Raw genomic sequence first — 22,352 nt, 5'->3', positions numbered from 1 at the left:
GGACACAGGCACGGAAATCTGCATTACATAGTATTACAATAGCCAAGATATGGAAGTAACCAAAAAGTCCAACGACAGATGGGTGGACAAAGAAAGCTGCTACCCGTACAGATGGAATATGAGCTAGTGAAAAAATGAAACAATGCCATTTGCAGCACCATAGATGAGTCTAGAAGTAATCACGCAACTTGGAGTAAGTGAGAAAACGAAAGACACATATCCTATCATATCACATATAGGTGTTACCTAAAAAATGATACAAACAAAGATATTTCCACAGAGAAACACTATCATAGATTCATTAAAAAAACTTATGGTTCACCATATGGAATGGTGTGAGGATTGGATACATTACCATATTGAGGTTAACAGAGAGATACATACACATATGAAATATATAATCACCAAAGACCTACGCAATACCAAGAGAAGACTACTCAACATTGTGTCATAACCTACATGGGAAAAGGATCCGAAGAAGAACAGATATATGTATATGTGTGAAAGAACCACATCTTGCACACCTAGAACAAACAAAACATTGTAATCAAGTTTGCTGTGGTAAAAAATAAAAATTAAGTTAAACATACCAACAAGAAGTAATGAGACATAAATTAAAGGGCTTTTTCCTCGCACATTCCATTCTAATTTACAACTTAGAACACCACTTCCAGTAAGGCTCTGTTGCCCTAGTAACCAGATTTGGTAAAGGAGAAATGCTGCCGCCTTGTGGCCGATTCCCGCAAGAGCAGCTTTTAACCCACAGCTAATGGTCACTTACCATTCACAAGGACTCAGGGCTGTAAAGGACACCTGCCCTCAAAATTGTGCTGAGATAGGGAATGGATAAAAAAAATTCAAAACAGGCAAAATTTTCAAGAAGATAGTATGAAGAGGTAAGTTTTACTCACTCTCTTTTTAAAGAAAGGAAAATGGATAAAAGCTCAACCTCAGGAATTATTAGACTCATGCAATCTAATCTACAAAAAGTTTTCAACTCGCACCAGTCGACTGACCATTGGCAAAAAGTCTACAAACAATAATGCTGAAGAGGTTTTAGAGAACTGTGTACCCTCTAGCTGCTGGTGAGATGTAAAAGGGTTAAACGCTAATAATGAGAACAGAAAGGAGCTGCGTTTAAAAGGAAAAATTGAGGTACCATTCAATCCAGCAGGCGCACCAATGGGCCTCTCACCTGAGAAGACCAGAATGAAGAAGACCCGGGCTGCCAAAGCTGCACTGCAGCCTTATTCACAATAGACAGGACAGTGAAGCAACCAAAATGTCCATCAACAGATGAAAAGATAAAGAAGAAGTGGTCCATGTACACAATGAATACTAGCCATGGAAAACAATGAAACACTGCTCTTTGAGGCACCATAGATGATCTTGGAGATAATCACAGAACATGAGGTAAGTCGGAAAGCAAAAGTCCTATATCCTATGATATCACTTAGAGGCGTTATCTAATAACTGACACAAAGGAACATATTTCCACAGAGAAAGTCAATCACAGACTTATTAAAAAAAATACTATGCTTATCTAAAAGGAAAGGTGGGGGGAATGGATAAATGAAGATTAGCATTACCATATGTATACAAACACATATTATACACATATATCAAAAAGACCGACCATACAGCAAGGAAGGTTTACGCAACACTCTGTAATAATTTACACGGGAAGAGGATCTCTACATAAATAGGTATATAGAATATGTAGATGAACCAGAGTGCGTATACCTTGGACAAGCAACATTCTAACCATTACCCCAATTGAAAAAATTAAAACCACGAACTAGGAGTAATGAGACATGAACTTATGGGGGGTTTTCCTGGCCCATTCCATTCAAATTTACAACCTAGGCAAACGACTTCCAGAACGGCTCTGCTGCCCTAGTACCCAGATTTGGGAATGGAGAAATGCTGCATCCTTGTGGCCGTTTCCCACAACAGCAGCTTTAAACCCACTGCAAAAGGTCACTAAATATTCACCAATTGCAGTGCTGTAAATGACACCTGCCCTCCAAAAAATACTGAGGTCGAAAATCGACCAAAATATTCTAGAGTGCAACCTTCCAAAAAGGAAATTTGAAGAGGTATATTATACTCACACTTTTTTTCTTTTTTCTTTTAACAGAAAAGAAAAAGGCGTGGAAAAATGATGAATTGTAGGAATTTTTACAGACACGTAAACCCAAATTACAAAAACCTATCAGCTCACACCAGTCAGAATGGCCATCAACAAAAATGCTGCAAACAATAAATGCTGACGTGATTGTGGAGAAATGCGTACCCTCGATTCTAAGGGGGACGTGGTAAGAGCCACTAATGAAAGCACAATTGAGGTGCCTTGAAAAGGTAAACGTTGAGCTACCATACCAGTCAATCAATCATACCCACTGCTGGGTCTATCACCTGAGAAAATGAAAATCAAAAATCACAGGCTGGCAATCCTGCACTCCAGCAATATTTACCATAGGCAACACTTGGAAGCAACGAAAATGTCCATCAACAGAGGAATGCACCAAGAAGAAGTGGTCCATGTACACAATGGAATATTAGCCATGGAAAACATTGAAGCACTGCTCTTTGAGGCACCATAGATGAGCCTGGAGATAATCACAGAACATGAAGTAGGTCGGAAAGCAAAAGGCCTACAGCCTATATTATCACTTATGGCATTATCTAATAACTGACACAGATGAACAGATTTCCAAAGAGAAAGACACTCACAGGCTTAGAAAACAAACTATGCTCATCTAAAAGGAAAGGAGGGGGGGAAATTGAGAAATGAAGATTAGTGTTACTATACATATACAAATACATATTATATACATGTATCAAAAAGACCGAACATATAGCAAGGGAGGTCGACGGAACACTGGTATATTTTACATGGGAAGAGGATCTGTACGTTAATAGACATACATGATGTACAAATGAACCAGATTGTGTACACCTAGGACAAACAATATTCTAAACTTTACCCAGATTAAAAAAATTTTAAAAACCAAGAAGAAGTAATGAGACATAAACTTATGGGGATTTCTCCTGGCAAATTCCATTCTAATTTACAACCTAGGACAATGACTTCCAGAAAGGCTCTGCTGCCCTAGTACCCAGATTGGGGCATGGAGAAATGCTACCTCCTTGTGGCCGTTTCCCACAACAGCAGCTTTGAACCCACTGCATAAGGTCACTAAATTTTCACCAACTTGCAGTTCTGTAAATGACACCAGCCCTCCAGAAAATGTCTGGGGTCAAAAATCGACCAAAAAATTCAAAAGAGGGCAACCTTCGAAGAAGACAATTTCAAGAGCTCTATTGTACTCACGGTTTTTTCTTTTAAGAGAAAAGAAAAAGGCGTAGGAATATGATGAATTTTAAAAATTTTAATGACATGCATACCCATATTACAAAAACCTATCAGCTCACAGCAGTCAGAATGGCCATTAGGAAAAATGCTGCAAAAAATAAATGGTGAAGGGTGTGTGGAGAAATGCGTACCCTCGGTTGTAAGGGGGGGCATGTAAAGAGCCACTAATGAAAACACAATGTAGGTGCTTTGAAAAGGGAAACATTGAGCTACCAGTCAATCAATCACAACCGCTGCTTGGCCTATCACCTGAGAAAATGAGAATCAAAAAGTCACAGGCTGGCAAACCTGTACGCCAGCAAGATTTACCACAGCCAGCACTTGGAAGCCATGAAAATGTCCATCAACAGAGGAATGCACCAAGAAGAAGTGGTCCACGTACACAATGGACTATTACTCTAATAATAAATATAAATTAAATTTAAAAACAAACAAAAGCAAGGAGACATCAACATTTGTGGGTTTACCCGGGCACATTGCACTCTAATTTATAACCGAAGAACACCCCTGGCCGGTAGGTCTGTTTCCCTAGTACCAGCATGGGGAACGTAGAAAGGCTGCCGCTCTCTGGCCGTTACCTGCAAAAGCAGGTTTAAAGCCTGAGCGAACGGTCACTTCATGTGAACAAGTACTGCAGGGCTGTAAATGAAACCTGCCCTCAAAATGTCTTGAGGGAGATAACGGCCAAAATATTTCAAATGGTGACACATACTTTAAGAAAACACTTTGAAGAAATAAGCTCTAATCACAGCTGGAAAAATAAAAAGGACGTGTCTTAAAGCTCAATTTCAACGCATTATGAGACACATGCAAATTCAACCACAAAGAGGTATCAGCTCACACCACTCAGAATAACCATCAGCAAAAACTACAAAGAATAAATGCTGAAGGTGCTGGGAAGAAATACATACCCTCCACTTTAAGTGGGACGTAACCTGGAAAGAGCCACTAAGGAGAACAAAATAGAGGTGCCTTGAAAAGGTAAACATTGAGCTACCATATGATCCAGCAGACCTATTCCTGGACCTATAAACTAAGAAGACAGAATTGGAAGGACACAGGCACGCAAATCTGCATTACATAGTATTACAATAGCCAAGATATGGAAGTAACCAAAAAGTCCAACGACAGATGGGTGGACAAAGAAAGCTGCTACCCGTACAGATGGAATATGAGCTAGTGAAAAAATGAAACAATGCCATTTGCAGCACCATAGATGAGTCTAGAAGTAATCACGCAACTTGGAGTAAGTGAGAAAACGAAAGACACATATCCTATCATATCACATATAGGTGTTACCTAAAAAATGATACAAACAAAGATATTTCCACAGAGAAACACTATCATAGATTCATTAAAAAAACTTATGGTTCACCATATGGAATGGTGTGAGGATTGGATACATTACCATATTGAGGTTAACAGAGAGATACATACACATATGAAATATATAATCACCAAAGACCTACGCAATACCAAGAGAAGACTACTCAACATTGTGTCATAACCTACATGGGAAAAGGATCCGAAGAAGAACAGATATATGTATATGTGTAAAAGAACCACATCTTGCACACCTAGAACAAACAAAACATTGTAATCAAGTTTGCTGTGGTAAAAAATAAAAATTAAGTTAAAAATACCAACAAGAAGTAATGAGACATAAATTAAAGGGCTTTTTCCTCGCACATTCCATTCTAATTTACAACCTAGAACACCACTTCCAGTAAGGCTCTGTTGCCCTAGTAACCAGATTTGGTAAAGGAGAAATGCTGCCGCCTTGTGGCCGATTCCCGCAAGAGCAGCTTTTAACCCACAGCTAATGGTCACTTACCATTCACAAGGACTCAGGGCTGTAAAGGACACCTGCCCTCAAAATTGTGCTGAGATAGGGAATGGATAAAAAAAATTCAAAACAGGCAAAATTTTCAAGAAGATAGTATGAAGAGGTAAGTTTTACTCACTCTCTTTTTAAAGAAAGGAAAATGGATAAAAGCTCAACCTCAGGAATTATTAGACTCATGCAATCTAATCTACAAAAAGTTTTCAACTCGCACCAGTCGACTGACCATTGGCAAAAAGTCTACAAACAATAAATGCTGAAGAGGTTTTAGAGAACTGTGTACCCTCTAGCTGCTGGTGAGATGTAAAAGGGTTAAACGCTAATAATGAGAACAGAAAGGAGCTGCGTTTAAAAGGAAAAATTGAGGTACCATTCAATCCAGCAGGCGCACCAATGGGCCTCTCACCTGAGAAGACCAGAATGAAGAAGACCAGGGCTGCCAAAGCTGCACTGCAGCCTTATTCACAATAGACAGGACAGTGAAGCAACCAAAATGTCCATCAACAGATGAAAGGATAAAGAAGAAGTGGTCCATGTACACAATGAATACTAGCCATGGAAAACAATGAAACACTGCTCTTTGAGGCACCATAGATGATCTTGGAGATAATCACAGAACATGAGGTAAGTCGGAAAGCAAAAGTCCTATATCCTATGATATCACTTAGAGGCGTTATCTAATAACTGACACAAAGGAACATATTTCCACAGAGAAAGTCAATCACAGACTTATTAAAAAAAATACTATGCTTATCTAAAAGGAAAGGTGGGGGGAATGGATAAATGAAGATTAGCATTACCATATGTATACAAACACATATTATACACATATATCAAAAAGACCGACCATACAGCAAGGAAGGTTTACGCAACACTCTGTAATAATTTACACGGGAAGAGGATCTCTACATAAATAGGTATATAGAATATGTAGATGAACCAGAGTGCGTATACCTTGGACAAGCAACATTCTAACCATTACCCCAATTGAAAAAATTAAAACCACGAACTAGGAGTAATGAGACATGAACTTATGGGGGGTTTTCCTGGCCCATTCCATTCAAATTTACAACCTAGGCAAACGACTTCCAGAACGGCTCTGCTGCCCTAGTACCCAGATTTGGGAATGGAGAAATGCTGCATCCTTGTGGCCGTTTCCCACAACAGCAGCTTTAAACCCACTGCAAAAGGTCACTAAATATTCACCAATTGCAGTGCTGTAAATGACACCTGCCCTCCAAAAAATACTGAGGTCGAAAATCGACCAAAATATTCTAGAGTGCAACCTTCCAAAAAGGAAATTTGAAGAGGTATATTATACTCACACTTTTTTTCTTTTTTCTTTTAACAGAAAAGAAAAAGGCGTGGAAAAATGATGAATTGTAGGAATTTTTACAGACACGTAAACCCAAATTACAAAAACCTATCAGCTCACACCAGTCAGAATGGCCATCAACAAAAATGCTGCAAACAATAAATGCTGACGTGATTGTGGAGAAATGCGTACCCTCGATTCTAAGGGGGACGTGGTAAGAGCCACTAATGAAAGCACAATTGAGGTGCCTTGAAAAGGTAAACGTTGAGCTACCATACCAGTCAATCAATCATACCCACTGCTGGGTCTATCACCTGAGAAAATGAAAATCAAAAATCACAGGCTGGCAATCCTGCACTCCAGCAATATTTACCATAGGCAACACTTGGAAGCAACGAAAATGTCCATCAACAGAGGAATGCACCAAGAAGAAGTGGTCCATGTACACAATGGAATATTAGCCATGGAAAACATTGAAGCACTGCTCTTTGAGGCACCATAGATGAGCCTGGAGATAATCACAGAACATGAAGTAGGTCGGAAAGCAAAAGGCCTACAGCCTATATTATCACTTATGGCATTATCTAATAACTGACACAGATGAACAGATTTCCAAAGAGAAAGACACTCACAGGCTTAGAAAACAAACTATGCTCATCTAAAAGGAAAGGAGGGGGGGAAATTGAGAAATGAAGATTAGTGTTACTATACATATACAAATACATATTATATACATGTATCAAAAAGACCGAACATATAGCAAGGGAGGTCGACGGAACACTGGTATATTTTACATGGGAAGAGGATCTGTACGTTAATAGACATACATGATGTACAAATGAACCAGATTGTGTACACCTAGGACAAACAATATTCTAAACTTTACCCAGATTAAAAAAATTTTAAAAACCAAGAAGAAGTAATGAGACATAAACTTATGGGGATTTCTCCTGGCAAATTCCATTCTAATTTACAACCTAGGACAATGACTTCCAGAAAGGCTCTGCTGCCCTAGTACCCAGATTGGGGCATGGAGAAATGCTACCTCCTTGTGGCCGTTTCCCACAACAGCAGCTTTGAACCCACTGCATAAGGTCACTAAATTTTCACCAACTTGCAGTTCTGTAAATGACACCAGCCCTCCAGAAAATGTCTGGGGTCAAAAATCGACCAAAAAATTCAAAAGAGGGCAACCTTCGAAGAAGACAATTTCAAGAGCTCTATTGTACTCACGGTTTTTTCTTTTAAGAGAAAAGAAAAAGGCGTAGGAATATGATGAATTTTAAAAATTTTAATGACATGCATACCCATATTACAAAAACCTATCAGCTCACAGCAGTCAGAATGGCCATTAGGATAAATGCTGCAAAAAATAAATGGTGAAGGGAGTGTGGAGAAATGCGTACCCTCGGTTGTAAGGGGGGGCATGTAAAGAGCCACTAATGAAAACACAATGTAGGTGCTTTGAAAAGGGAAACATTGAGCTACCAGTCAATCAATCACAACCGCTGCTTGGCCTATCACCTGAGAAAATGAGAATCAAAAAGTCACAGGCTGGCAAACCTGTACGCCAGCAAGATTTACCACAGCCAGCACTTGGAAGCCATGAAAATGTCCATCAACAGAGGAATGCACCAAGAAGAAGTGGTCCACGTACACAATGGACTATTACTCTAATAATAAATATAAATTAAATTTAAAAACAAACAAAAGCAAGGAGACATCAACATTTGTGGGTTTACCCGGGCACATTGCACTCTAATTTATAACCGAAGAACACCCCTGGCCGGTAGGTCTGTTTCCCTAGTACCAGCATGGGGAACGTAGAAAGGCTGCCGCTCTCTGGCCGTTACCTGCAAAAGCAGGTTTAAAGCCTGAGCGAACGGTCACTTCATGTGAACAAGTACTGCAGGGCTGTAAATGAAACCTGCCCTCAAAATGTCTTGAGGGAGATAACGGCCAAAATATTTCAAATGGTGACACATACTTTAAGAAAACACTTTGAAGAAATAAGCTCTAATCACAGCTGGAAAAATAAAAAGGACGTGTCTTAAAGCTCAATTTCAACGCATTATGAGACACATGCAAATTCAACCACAAAGAGGTATCAGCTCACACCACTCAGAATAACCATCAGCAAAAACTACAAAGAATAAATGCTGAAGGTGCTGGGAAGAAATACATACCCTCCACTTTAAGTGGGACGTAACCTGGAAAGAGCCACTAAGGAGAACAAAATAGAGGTGCCTTGAAAAGGTAAACATTGAGCTACCATATGATCCAGCAGACCTATTCCTGGACCTATAAACTAAGAAGACAGAATTGGAAGGACACAGGCACGCAAATCTGCATTACATAGTATTACAATAGCCAAGATATGGAAGTAACCAAAAAGTCCAACGACAGATGGGTGGACAAAGAAAGCTGCTACCCGTACAGATGGAATATGAGCTAGTGAAAAAATGAAACAATGCCATTTGCAGCACCATAGATGAGTCTAGAAGTAATCACGCAACTTGGAGTAAGTGAGAAAACGAAAGACACATATCCTATCATATCACATATAGGTGTTACCTAAAAAATGATACAAACAAAGATATTTCCACAGAGAAACACTATCATAGATTCATTAAAAAAACTTATGGTTCACCATATGGAATGGTGTGAGGATTGGATACATTACCATATTGAGGTTAACAGAGAGATACATACACATATGAAATATATAATCACCAAAGACCTACGCAATACCAAGAGAAGACTACTCAACATTGTGTCATAACCTACATGGGAAAAGGATCCGAAGAAGAACAGATATATGTATATGTGTGAAAGAACCACATCTTGCACACCTAGAACAAACAAAACATTGTAATCAAGTTTGCTGTGGTAAAAAATAAAAATTAAGTTAAAAATACCAACAAGAAGTAATGAGACATAAATTAAAGGGCTTTTTCCTCGCACATTCCATTCTAATTTACAACCTAGAACACCACTTCCAGTAAGGCTCTGTTGCCCTAGTAACCAGATTTGGTAAAGGAGAAATGCTGCCGCCTTGTGGCCGATTCCCGCAAGAGCAGCTTTTAACCCACAGCTAATGGTCACTTACCATTCACAAGGACTCAGGGCTGTAAAGGACACCTGCCCTCAAAATTGTGCTGAGATAGGGAATGGATAAAAAAAATTCAAAACAGGCAAAATTTTCAAGAAGATAGTATGAAGAGGTAAGTTTTACTCACTCTCTTTTTAAAGAAAGGAAAATGGATAAAAGCTCAACCTCAGGAATTATTAGACTCATGCAATCTAATCTACAAAAAGTTTTCAACTCGCACCAGTCGACTGACCATTGGCAAAAAGTCTACAAACAATAAATGCTGAAGAGGTTTTAGAGAACTGTGTACCCTCTAGCTGCTGGTGAGATGTAAAAGGGTTAAACGCTAATAATGAGAACAGAAAGGAGCTGCGTTTAAAAGGAAAAATTGAGGTACCATTCAATCCAGCAGGCGCACCAATGGGCCTCTCACCTGAGAAGACCAGAATGAAGAAGACCAGGGCTGCCAAAGCTGCACTGCAGCCTTATTCACAATAGACAGGACAGTGAAGCAACCAAAATGTCCATCAACAGATGAAAGGATAAAGAAGAAGTGGTCCATGTACACAATGAATACTAGCCATGGAAAACAATGAAACACTGCTCTTTGAGGCACCATAGATGATCTTGGAGATAATCACAGAACATGAGGTAAGTCGGAAAGCAAAAGTCCTATATCCTATGATATCACTTAGAGGCGTTATCTAATAACTGACACAAAGGAACATATTTCCACAGAGAAAGTCAATCACAGACTTATTAAAAAAAATACTATGCTTATCTAAAAGGAAAGGTGGGGGGAATGGATAAATGAAGATTAGCATTACCATATGTATACAAACACATATTATACACATATATCAAAAAGACCGACCATACAGCAAGGAAGGTTTACGCAACACTCTGTAATAATTTACACGGGAAGAGGATCTCTACATAAATAGGTATATAGAATATGTAGATGAACCAGAGTGCGTATACCTTGGACAAGCAACATTCTAACCATTACCCCAATTGAAAAAATTAAAACCACGAACTAGGAGTAATGAGACATGAACTTATGGGGGGTTTTCCTGGCCCATTCCATTCAAATTTACAACCTAGGCAAACGACTTCCAGAACGGCTCTGCTGCCCTAGTACCCAGATTTGGGAATGGAGAAATGCTGCATCCTTGTGGCCGTTTCCCACAACAGCAGCTTTAAACCCACTGCAAAAGGTCACTAAATATTCACCAATTGCAGTGCTGTAAATGACACCTGCCCTCCAAAAAATACTGAGGTCGAAAATCGACCAAAAAATTCTAGAGTGCAACCTTCCAAAAAGGAAATTTGAAGAGGTATATTATACTCACACTTTTTTTCTTTTTTCTTTTAACAGAAAAGAAAAAGGCGTGGAAAAATGATGAATTGTAGGAATTTTTACAGACACGTAAACCCAAATTACAAAAACCTATCAGCTCACACCAGTCAGAATGGCCATCAACAAAAATGCTGCAAACAATAAATGCTGACGTGATTGTGGAGAAATGCGTACCCTCGATTCTAAGGGGGACGTGGTAAGAGCCACTAATGAAAGCACAATTGAGGTGCCTTGAAAAGGTAAACGTTGAGCTACCATACCAGTCAATCAATCATACCCACTGCTGGGTCTATCACCTGAGAAAATGAAAATCAAAAATCACAGGCTGGCAATCCTGCACTCCAGCAATATTTACCATAGGCAACACTTGGAAGCAACGAAAATGTCCATCAACAGAGGAATGCACCAAGAAGAAGTGGTCCATGTACACAATGGAATATTAGCCATGGAAAACATTGAAGCACTGCTCTTTGAGGCACCATAGATGAGCCTGGAGATAATCACAGAACATGAAGTAGGTCGGAAAGCAAAAGGCCTACAGCCTATATTATCACTTATGGCATTATCTAATAACTGACACAGATGAACAGATTTCCAAAGAGAAAGACACTCACAGGCTTAGAAAACAAACTATGCTCATCTAAAAGGAAAGGAGGGGGGGAAATTGAGAAATGAAGATTAGTGTTACTATACATATACAAATACATATTATATACATGTATCAAAAAGACCGAACATATAGCAAGGGAGGTCGACGGAACACTGGTATATTTTACATGGGAAGAGGATCTGTACGTTAATAGACATACATGATGTACAAATGAACCAGATTGTGTACACCTAGGACAAACAATATTCTAAACTTTACCCAGATTAAAAAAATTTTAAAAACCAAGAAGAAGTAATGAGACATAAACTTATGGGGATTTCTCCTGGAAAATTCCATTCTAATTTACAACCTAGGACAATGACTTCCAGAAAGGCTCTGCTGCCCTAGTACCCAGATTGGGGCATGGAGAAATGCTACCTCCTTGTGGCCGTTTCCCACAACAGCAGCTTTGAACCCACTGCAAAAGGTCACTAAATTTTCACCAACTTGCAGTTCTGTAAATGACACCAGCCCTCCAGAAAATGTCTGGGGTCAAAAATCGACCAAAAATTTCAAAAGAGGGCAACCTTTGAAGAAGACAATTTCAAGAGCTCTGTTGTACTCACGATTTTTTCCTTTAAGAGAAAAGAAAAAGGCGTAGGAATATGATGAATTTTAAAAATTTTAATGACATGCATACCCATATTACAAAAACCTATCAGCTCACAGCAGTCAGAATGGCCATTAGGAAAAATGCTGCAAAAAATAAATGGTGAAGGGAGTGTGGAGAAATGCGTACCCTCGGTTGTAAGCGGGGGCATGTAAAGAGCCACTAATGAAAACACAATGTAGGTGCTTTGAAAAGGGAAACATTGAGCTACCAGTCAATCAATCACAACCGCTGCTTGGCCTATCACCTGAGAAAATGAGAATCAAAAAGTCACAGGCTGGCAAACCTGTACGCCAGCAAGATTTACCACAGCCAGCACTTGGAAGCCATGAAAATGTCCATCAACAGAGGAATGCACCAAGAAGAAGTGGTCCACGTACACAATGGACTATTACTCTAATAATAAATATAAATTAAATTTAAAAACAAACAAAAGCAAGGAGACATCAACATTTGTGGGTTTACCCGGGCACATTGCACTCTAATTTATAACCGAAGAACACCCCTGGCCGGTAGGTCTGTTTCCCTAGTACCAGCATGGGGAACGTAGAAAGGCTGCCGCTCTCTGGCCGTTACCTGCAAAAGCAGGTTTAAAGCCTGAGCGAACGGTCACTTCATGTGAACAAGTACTGCAGGGCTGTAAATGAAACCTGCCCTCAAAATGTCTTGAGGGAGATAACGGCCAAAATATTTCAAATGGTGACACATACTTTAAGAAAACACTTTGAAGAAATAAGCTCTAATCACAGCTGGAAAAATAAAAAGGACGTGTCTTAAAGCTCAATTTCAACGCATTATGAGACACATGCAAATTCAACCACAAAGAGGTATCAGCTCACACCACTCAGAATAACCATCAGCAAAAACTACAAAGAATAAATGCTGAAGGTGCTGGGAAGAAATACATACCCTCCACTTTAAGTGGGACGTAACCTGGAAAGAGCCACTAAGGAGAACAAAATAGAGGTGCCTTGAAAAGGTAAACATTGAGCTACCATATGATCCAGCAGACCTATTCCTGGACCTATAAACTAAGAAGACAGAATTGGAAGGACACAGGCACGCAAATCTGCATTACATAGTATTACAATAGCCAAGATATGGAAGTAACCAAAAAGTCCAACGACAGATGGGTGGACAAAGAAAGCTGCTACCCGTAGAGATGGAATATGAGCTAGTGAAAAAATGAAACAATGCCATTTGCAGCACCATAGATGAGTCTAGAAGTAATCACGCAACTTGGAGTAAGTGAGAAAACGAAAGACACATATCCTATCATATCACATATAGGTGTTACCTAAAAAATGATACAAACAAAGATATTTCCACAGAGAAACACTATCATAGATTCATTAAAAAAACTTATGGTTCACCATATGGAATGGTGTGAGGATTGGATACATTACCATATTGAGGTTAACAGAGAGATACATACACATATGAAATATATAATCACCAAAGACCTACGCAATACCAAGAGAAGACTACTCAACATTGTGTCATAACCTACATGGGAAAAGGATCCGAAGAAGAACAGATATATGTATATGTGTGAAAGAACCACATCTTGCACACCTAGAACAAACAAAACATTGTAATCAAGTTTGCTGTGGTAAAAAATAAAAATTAAGTTAAAAATACCAACAAGAAGTAATGAGACATAAATTAAAGGGCTTTTTCCTCGCACATTCCATTCTAATTTACAACCTAGAACACCACTTCCAGTAAGGCTCTGTTGCCCTAGTAACCAGATTTGGTAAAGGAGAAATGCTGCCGCCTTGTGGCCGATTCCCGCAAGAGCAGCTTTTAACCCACAGCTAATGGTCACTTACCATTCACAAGGACTCAGGGCTGTAAAGGACACCTGCCCTCAAAATTGTGCTGAGATAGGGAATGGATAAAAAAAATTCAAAACAGGCAAAATTTTCAAGAAGATAGTATGAAGAGGTAAGTTTTACTCACTCTCTTTTTAAAGAAAGGAAAATGGATAAAAGCTCAACCTCAGGAATTATTAGACTCATGCAATCTAATCTACAAAAAGTTTTCAACTCGCACCAGTCGACTGACCATTGGCAAAAAGTCTACAAACAATAAATGCTGAAGAGGTTTTAGAGAACTGTGTACCCTCTAGCTGCTGGTGAGATGTAAAAGGGTTAAACGCTAATAATGAGAACAGAAAGGAGCTGCGTTTAAAAGGAAAAATTGAGGTACCATTCAATCCAGCAGGCGCACCAATGGGCCTCTCACCTGAGAAGACCAGAATGAAGAAGACCCGGGCTGCCAAAGCTGCACTGCAGCCTTATTCACAATAGACAGGACAGTGAAGCAACCAAAATGTCCATCAACAGATGAAAGGATAAAGAAGAAGTGGTCCATGTACACAATGAATACTAGCCATGGAAAACAATGAAACACTGCTCTTTGAGGCACCATAGATGATCTTGGAGATAATCACAGAACATGAGGTAAGTCGGAAAGCAAAAGTCCTATATCCTATGATATCACTTAGAGGCGTTATCTAATAACTGACACAAAGGAACATATTTCCACAGAGAAAGTCAATCACAGACTTATTAAAAAAAATACTATGCTTATCTAAAAGGAAAGGTGGGGGGAATGGATAAATGAAGATTAGCATTACCATATGTATACAAACACATATTATACACATATATCAAAAAGACCGACCATACAGCAAGGAAGGTTTACGCAACACTCTGTAATAATTTACACGGGAAGAGGATCTCTACATAAATAGGTATATAGAATATGTAGATGAACCAGAGTGCGTATACCTTGGACAAGCAACATTCTAACCATTACCCCAATTGAAAAAATTAAAACCACGAACTAGGAGTAATGAGACATGAACTTATGGGGGGTTTTCCTGGCCCATTCCATTCAAATTTACAACCTAGGCAAATGACTTCCAGAACGGCTCTGCTGCCCTAGTACCCAGATTTGGGAATGGAGAAATGCTGCATCCTTGTGGCCGTTTCCCACAACAGCAGCTTTAAACCCACTGCAAAAGGTCACTAAATATTCACCAATTGCAGTGCTGTAAATGACACCTGCCCTCCAAAAAATACTGAGGTCGAAAATCGACCAAAAAATTCTAGAGTGCAACCTTCCAAAAAGGAAATTTGAAGAGGTATATTATACTCACACTTTTTTTCTTTTTTCTTTTAACAGAAAAGAAAAAGGCGTGGAAAAATGATGAATTGTAGGAATTTTTACAGACACGGAAACCCAAATTACAAAAACCTATCAGCTCACACCAGTCAGAATGGCCATCAACAAAAATGCTGCAAACAATAAATGCTGACGTGATTGTGGAGAAATGCGTACCCTCGATTCTAAGGGGGACGTGGTAAGAGCCACTAATGAAAGCACAATTGAGGTGCCTTGAAAAGGTAAACGTTGAGCTACCATACCAGTCAATCAATCATACCCACTGCTGGGTCTATCACCTGAGAAAATGAAAATCAAAAATCACAGGCTGGCAATCCTGCACTCCAGCAATATTTACCATAGGCAACACTTGGAAGCAACGAAAATGTCCATCAACAGAGGAATGCACCAAGAAGAAGTGGTCCATGTACACAATGGAATATTAGCCATGGAAAACATTGAAGCACTGCTCTTTGAGGCACCATAGATGAGCCTGGAGATAATCACAGAACATGAAGTAGGTCGGAAAGCAAAAGGCCTACAGCCTATATTATCACTTATGGCATTATCTAATAACTGACACAGATGAACAGATTTCCAAAGAGAAAGACACTCACAGGCTTAGAAAACAAACTATGCTCATCTAAAAGGAAAGGAGGGGGGGAAATTGAGAAATGAAGATTAGTGTTACTATACATATACAAATACATATTATATACATGTATCAAAAAGACCGAACATATAGCAAGGGAGGTCGACGGAACACTGGTATATTTTACATGGGAAGAGGATCTGTACGTTAATAGACATACATGATGTACAAATGAACCAGATTGTGTACACCTAGGACAAACAATATTCTAAACTTTACCCAGATTAAAAAAATTTTAAAAACCAAGAAGAAGTAATGAGACATAAACTTATGGGGATTTCTCCTGGCAAATTCCATTCTAATTTACAACCTAGGACAATGACTTCCAGAAAGGCTCTGCTGCCCTAGTACCCAGATTGGGGCATGGAGAAATGCTACCTCCTTGTGGCCGTTTCCCACAACAGCAGCTTTGAACCCACTGCAAAAGGTCACTAAATTTTCACCAACTTGCAGTTCTGTAAATGACACCAGCCCTCCAGAAAATGTCTGGGGTCAAAAATCGACCAAAAATTTCAAAAGAGGGCAACCTTTGAAGAAGACAATTTCAAGAGCTCTATTGTACTCACGATTTTTTCCTTTAAGAGAAAAGAAAAAGGCGTAGGAATATGATGAATTTTAAAAATTTTAATGACATGCATACCCATATTACAAAAACCTATCAGCTCACAGCAGTCAGAATGGCCATTAGGAAAAATGCTGCAAAAAATAAATGGTGAAGGGAGTGTGGAGAAATGCGTACCCTCGGTTGTAAGCGGGGGCATGTAAAGAGCCACTAATGAAAACACAATGTAGGTGCTTTGAAAAGGGAAACATTGAGCTACCAGTCAATCAATCACAACCGCTGCTTGGCCTATCACCTGAGAAAATGAGAATCAAAAAGTCACAGGCTGGCAAACCTGTACGCCAGCAAGATTTACCACAGCCAGCACTTGGAAGCCATGAAAATGTCCATCAACAGAGGAATGCACCAAGAAGAAGTGGTCCACGTACACAATGGACTATTACTCTAATAATAAATATAAATTAAATTTAAAAACAAACAAAAGCAAGGAGACATCAACATTTGTGGGTTTACCCGGGCACATTGCACTCTAATTTATAACCGAAGAACACCCCTGGCCGGTAGGTCTGTTTCCCTAGTACCAGCATGGGGAACGTAGAAAGGCTGCCGCTCTCTGGCCGTTACCTGCAAAAGCAGGTTTAAAGCCTGAGCGAACGGTCACTTCATGTGAACAAGTACTGCAGGGCTGTAAATGAAACCTGCCCTCAAAATGTCTTGAGGGAGATAACGGCCAAAATATTTCAAATGGTGACACATACTTTAAGAAAACACTTTGAAGAAATAAGCTCTAATCACAGCTGGAAAAATAAAAAGGACGTGTCTTAAAGCTCAATTTCAACGCATTATGAGACACATGCAAATTCAACCACAAAGAGGTATCAGCTCACACCACTCAGAATAACCATCAGCAAAAACTACAAAGAATAAATGCTGAAGGTGCTGGGAAGAAATACATACCCTCCACTTTAAGTGGGACGTAACCTGGAAAGAGCCACTAAGGAGAACAAAATAGAGGTGCCTTGAAAAGGTAAACATTGAGCTACCATATGATCCAGCAGACCTATTCCTGGACCTATAAACTAAGAAGACAGAATTGGAAGGACACAGGCACGCAAATCTGCATTACATAGTATTACAATAGCCAAGATATGGAAGTAACCAAAAAGTCCAACGACAGATGGGTGGACAAAGAAAGCTGCTACCCATACAGATGGAATATGAGCTAGTGAAAAAATGAAACAATGCCATTTGCAGCACCATAGATGAGTCTAGAAGTAATCACGCAACTTGGAGTAAGTGAGAAAACGAAAGACACATATCCTATCATATCACATATAGGTGTTACCTAAAAAATGATACAAACAAAGATATTTCCACAGAGAAACACTATCATAGGTTCATTAAAAAAACTTATGGTTCACCATATGGAATGGTGTGAGGATTGGATACATTACCATATTGAGGTTAACAGAGAGATACATACACATATGAAATATATAATCACCAAAGACCTACGCAATACCAAGAGAAGACTACTCAACATTGTGTCATAACCTACATGGGAAAAGGATCCGAAGAAGAACAGATATATGTATATGTGTGAAAGAACCACATCTTGCACACCTAGAACAAACAAAACATTGTAATCAAGTTTGCTGTGGTAAAAAATAAAAATTAAGTTAAAAATACCAACAAGAAGTAATGAGACATAAATTAAAGGGCTTTTTCCTCGCACATTCCATTCTAATTTACAACCTAGAACACCACTTCCAGTAAGGCTCTGTTGCCCTAGTAACCAGATTTGGTAAAGGAGAAATGCTGCCGCCTTGTGGCCGATTCCCGCAAGAGCAGCTTTTAACCCACAGCTAATGGTCACTTACCATTCACAAGGACTCAGGGCTGTAAAGGACACCTGCCCTCAAAATTGTGCTGAGATAGGGAATGGATAAAAAAAATTCAAAACAGGCAAAATTTTCAAGAAGATAGTATGAAGAGGTAAGTTTTACTCACTCTCTTTTTAAAGAAAGGAAAATGGATAAAAGCTCAACCTCAGGAATTATTAGACTCATGCAATCTAATCTACAAAAAGTTTTCAACTCACACCAGTCGACTGACCATTGGCAAAAAGTCTACAAACAATAAATGCTGAAGAGGTTTTAGAGAACTGTGTACCCTCTAGCTGCTGGTGAGATGTAAAAGGGTTAAACGCTAATAATGAGAACAGAAAGGAGCTGCGTTTAAAAGGAAAAATTGAGGTACCATTCAATCCAGCAGGCGCACCAATGGGCCTCTCACCTGAGAAGACCAGAATGAAGAAGACCCGGGCTGCCAAAGCTGCACTGCAGCCTTATTCACAATAGACAGGACAGTGAAGCAACCAAAATGTCCATCAACAGATGAAAAGATAAAGAAGAAGTGGTCCATGTACACAATGAATACTAGCCATGGAAAACAATGAAACACTGCTCTTTGAGGCACCATAGATGATCTTGGAGATAATCACAGAACATGAGGTAAGTCGGAAAGCAAAAGTCCTATATCCTATGATATCACTTAGAGGCGTTATCTAATAACTGACACAAAGGAACATATTTCCACAGAGAAAGTCAATCACAGACTTATTAAAAAAAATACTATGCTTATCCAAAAGGAAAGGTGTGGGGAATGGATAAATGAAGATTAGCGTTATCATATGTATACAAACACGTATTATACACATATATCAAAAAGACCGACCATACAGCAAGGAAGGTTTTCGCAACACTCTGTAATAATTTACACGGGAAGAGGATCTCTACATAAATAGGTATATAGAATATGTAGATGAACCAGAGTGCGTATACCTTGGACAAGCAACATTCTAACCATTACCCCAATTGAAAAAATTAAAACCACGAACTAGGAGTAATGAGACATGAACTTATGGGGGGTTTTCCTGGCCCATTCCATTCAAATTTACAACCTAGGCAAACGACTTCCAGAACGGCTCTGCTGCCCTAGTACCCAGATTTGGGAATGGAGAAATGCTGCATCCTTGTGGCCGTTTCCCACAACAGCAGCTTTAAACCCACTGCAAAAGGTCACTAAATATTCACCAATTGCAGTGCTGTAAATGACACCTGCCCTCCAAAAAATACTGAGGTCGAAAATCGACCAAAAAATTCTAGAGTGCAACCTTCCAAAAAGGAAAATTGAAGAGGTATATTATACTCACACTTTTTTTCTTTTTTCTTTTAACAGAAAAGAAAAAGGCGTGGAAAAATGATGAATTGTAGGAATTTTTACAGACACGTAAACCCAAATTACAAAAACCTATCAGCTCACACCAGTCAGAATGGCCATCAACAAAAATGCTGCAAACAATAAATGCTGACGTGATTGTGGAGAAATGCGTACCCTCGATTCTAAGGGGGACGTGGTAAGAGCCACTAATGAAAGCACAATTGAGGTGCCTTGAAAAGGTAAACGTTGAGCTACCATACCAGTCAATCAATCATACCCACTGCTGGGTCTATCACCTGAGAAAATGAAAATCAAAAATCACAGGCTGGCAATCCTGCACTCCAGCAATATTTACCATAGGCAACACTTGGAAGCAACGAAAATGTCCATCAACAGAGGAATGCACCAAGAAGAAGTGGTCCATGTACACAATGGAATATTAGCCATGGAAAACATTGAAGCACTGCTCTTTGAGGCACCATAGATGAGCCTGGAGATAATCACAGAACATGAAGTAGGTCGGAAAGCAAAAGGCCTACAGCCTATATTATCACTTATGGCATTATCTAATAACTGACACAGATGAACAGATTTCCAAAGAGAAAGACACTCACAGGCTTAGAAAACAAACTATGCTCATCTAAAAGGAAAGGAGGGGGGGAAATTGAGAAATGAAGATTAGTGTTACTATACATATACAAATACATATTATATACATGTATCAAAAAGACCGAACATATAGCAAGGGAGGTCGACGGAACACTGGTATATTTTACATGGGAAGAGGATCTGTACGTTAATAGACATACATGATGTACAAATGAACCAGATTGTGTACACCTAGGACAAACAATATTCTAAACTTTACCCAGATTAAAAAAATTTTAAAAACCAAGAAGAAGTAATGAGACATAAACTTATGGGGATTTCTCCTGGCAAATTCCATTCTAATTTACAACCTAGGACAATGACTTCCAGAAAGGCTCTGCTGCCCTAGTACCCAGATTGGGGCATGGAGAAATGCTACCTCCTTGTGGCCGTTTCCCACAACAGCAGCTTTGAACCCACTGCAAAAGGTCACTAAATTTTCACCAACTTGCAGTTCTGTAAATGACACCAGCCCTCCAGAAAATGTCTGGGGTCAAAAATCGACCAAAAATTTCAAAAGAGGGCAACCTTTGAAGAAGACAATTTCAAGAGCTCTATTGTACTCACGATTTTTTCCTTTAAGAGAAAAGAAAAAGGCGTAGGAATATGATGAATTTTAAAAATTTTAATGACATGCATACCCATATTACAAAAACCTATCAGCTCACAGCAGTCAGAATGGCCATTAGGAAAAATGCTGCAAAAAATAAATGGTGAAGGGAGTGTGGAGAAATGCGTACCCTCGGTTGTAAGCGGGGGCATGTAAAGAGCCACTAATGAAAACACAATGTAGGTGCTTTGAAAAGGGAAACATTGAGCTACCAGTCAATCAATCACAACCGCTGCTTGGCCTATCACCTGAGAAAATGAGAATCAAAAAGTCACAGGCTGGCAAACCTGTACGCCAGCAAGATTTACCACAGCCAGCACTTGGAAGCCATGAAAATGTCCATCAACAGAGGAATGCACCAAGAAGAAGTGGTCCACGTACACAATGGACTATTACTCTAATAATAAATATAAATTAAATTTAAAAACAAACAAAAGCAAGGAGACATCAACATTTGTGGGTTTACCCGGGCACATTGCACTCTAATTTATAACCGAAGAATACCCCTGGCCGGTAGGTCTGTTTCCCTAGTACCAGCATGGGGAACGTAGAAAGGCTGCCGCTCTCTGGCCGTTACCTGCAAAAGCAGGTTTAAAGCCTGAGCGAACGGTCACTTCATGTGAACAAGTACTGCAGGGCTGTAAATGAAACCTGCCCTCAAAATGTCTTGAGGGAGATAACGGCCAAAATATTTCAAATGGTGACACATACTTTAAGAAAACACTTTGAAGAAATAAGCTCTAATCACAGCTGGAAAAATAAAAAGGACGTGTCTTAAAGCTCAATTTCAACGCATTATGAGACACATGCAAATTCAACCACAAAGAGGTATCAGCTCACACCACTCAGAATAACCATCAGCAAAAACTACAAAGAATAAATGCTGAAGGTGCTGGGAAGAAATACATACCCTCCACTTTAAGTGGGACGTAACCTGGAAAGAGCCACTAAGGAGAACAAAATAGAGGTGCCTTGAAAAGGTAAACATTGAGCTACCATATGATCCAGCAGACCTATTCCTGGACCTATAAACTAAGAAGACAGAATTGGAAGGACACAGGCACGCAAATCTGCATTACATAGTATTACAATAGCCAAGATATGGAAGTAACCAAAAAGTCCAACGACAGATGGGTGGACAAAGAAAGCTGCTACCCGTACAGATGGAATATGAGCTAGTGAAAAAATGAAACAATGCCATTTGCAGCACCATAGATGAGTCTAGAAGTAATCACGCAAC

Source organism: Eschrichtius robustus, chromosome 8, assembly GCF_028021215.1.
Source record: "Eschrichtius robustus isolate mEscRob2 chromosome 8, mEscRob2.pri, whole genome shotgun sequence".
Lineage (NCBI taxonomy): Eukaryota > Metazoa > Chordata > Mammalia > Artiodactyla > Eschrichtiidae > Eschrichtius > Eschrichtius robustus.
This window is presented reverse-complemented; position numbering follows the sequence as displayed.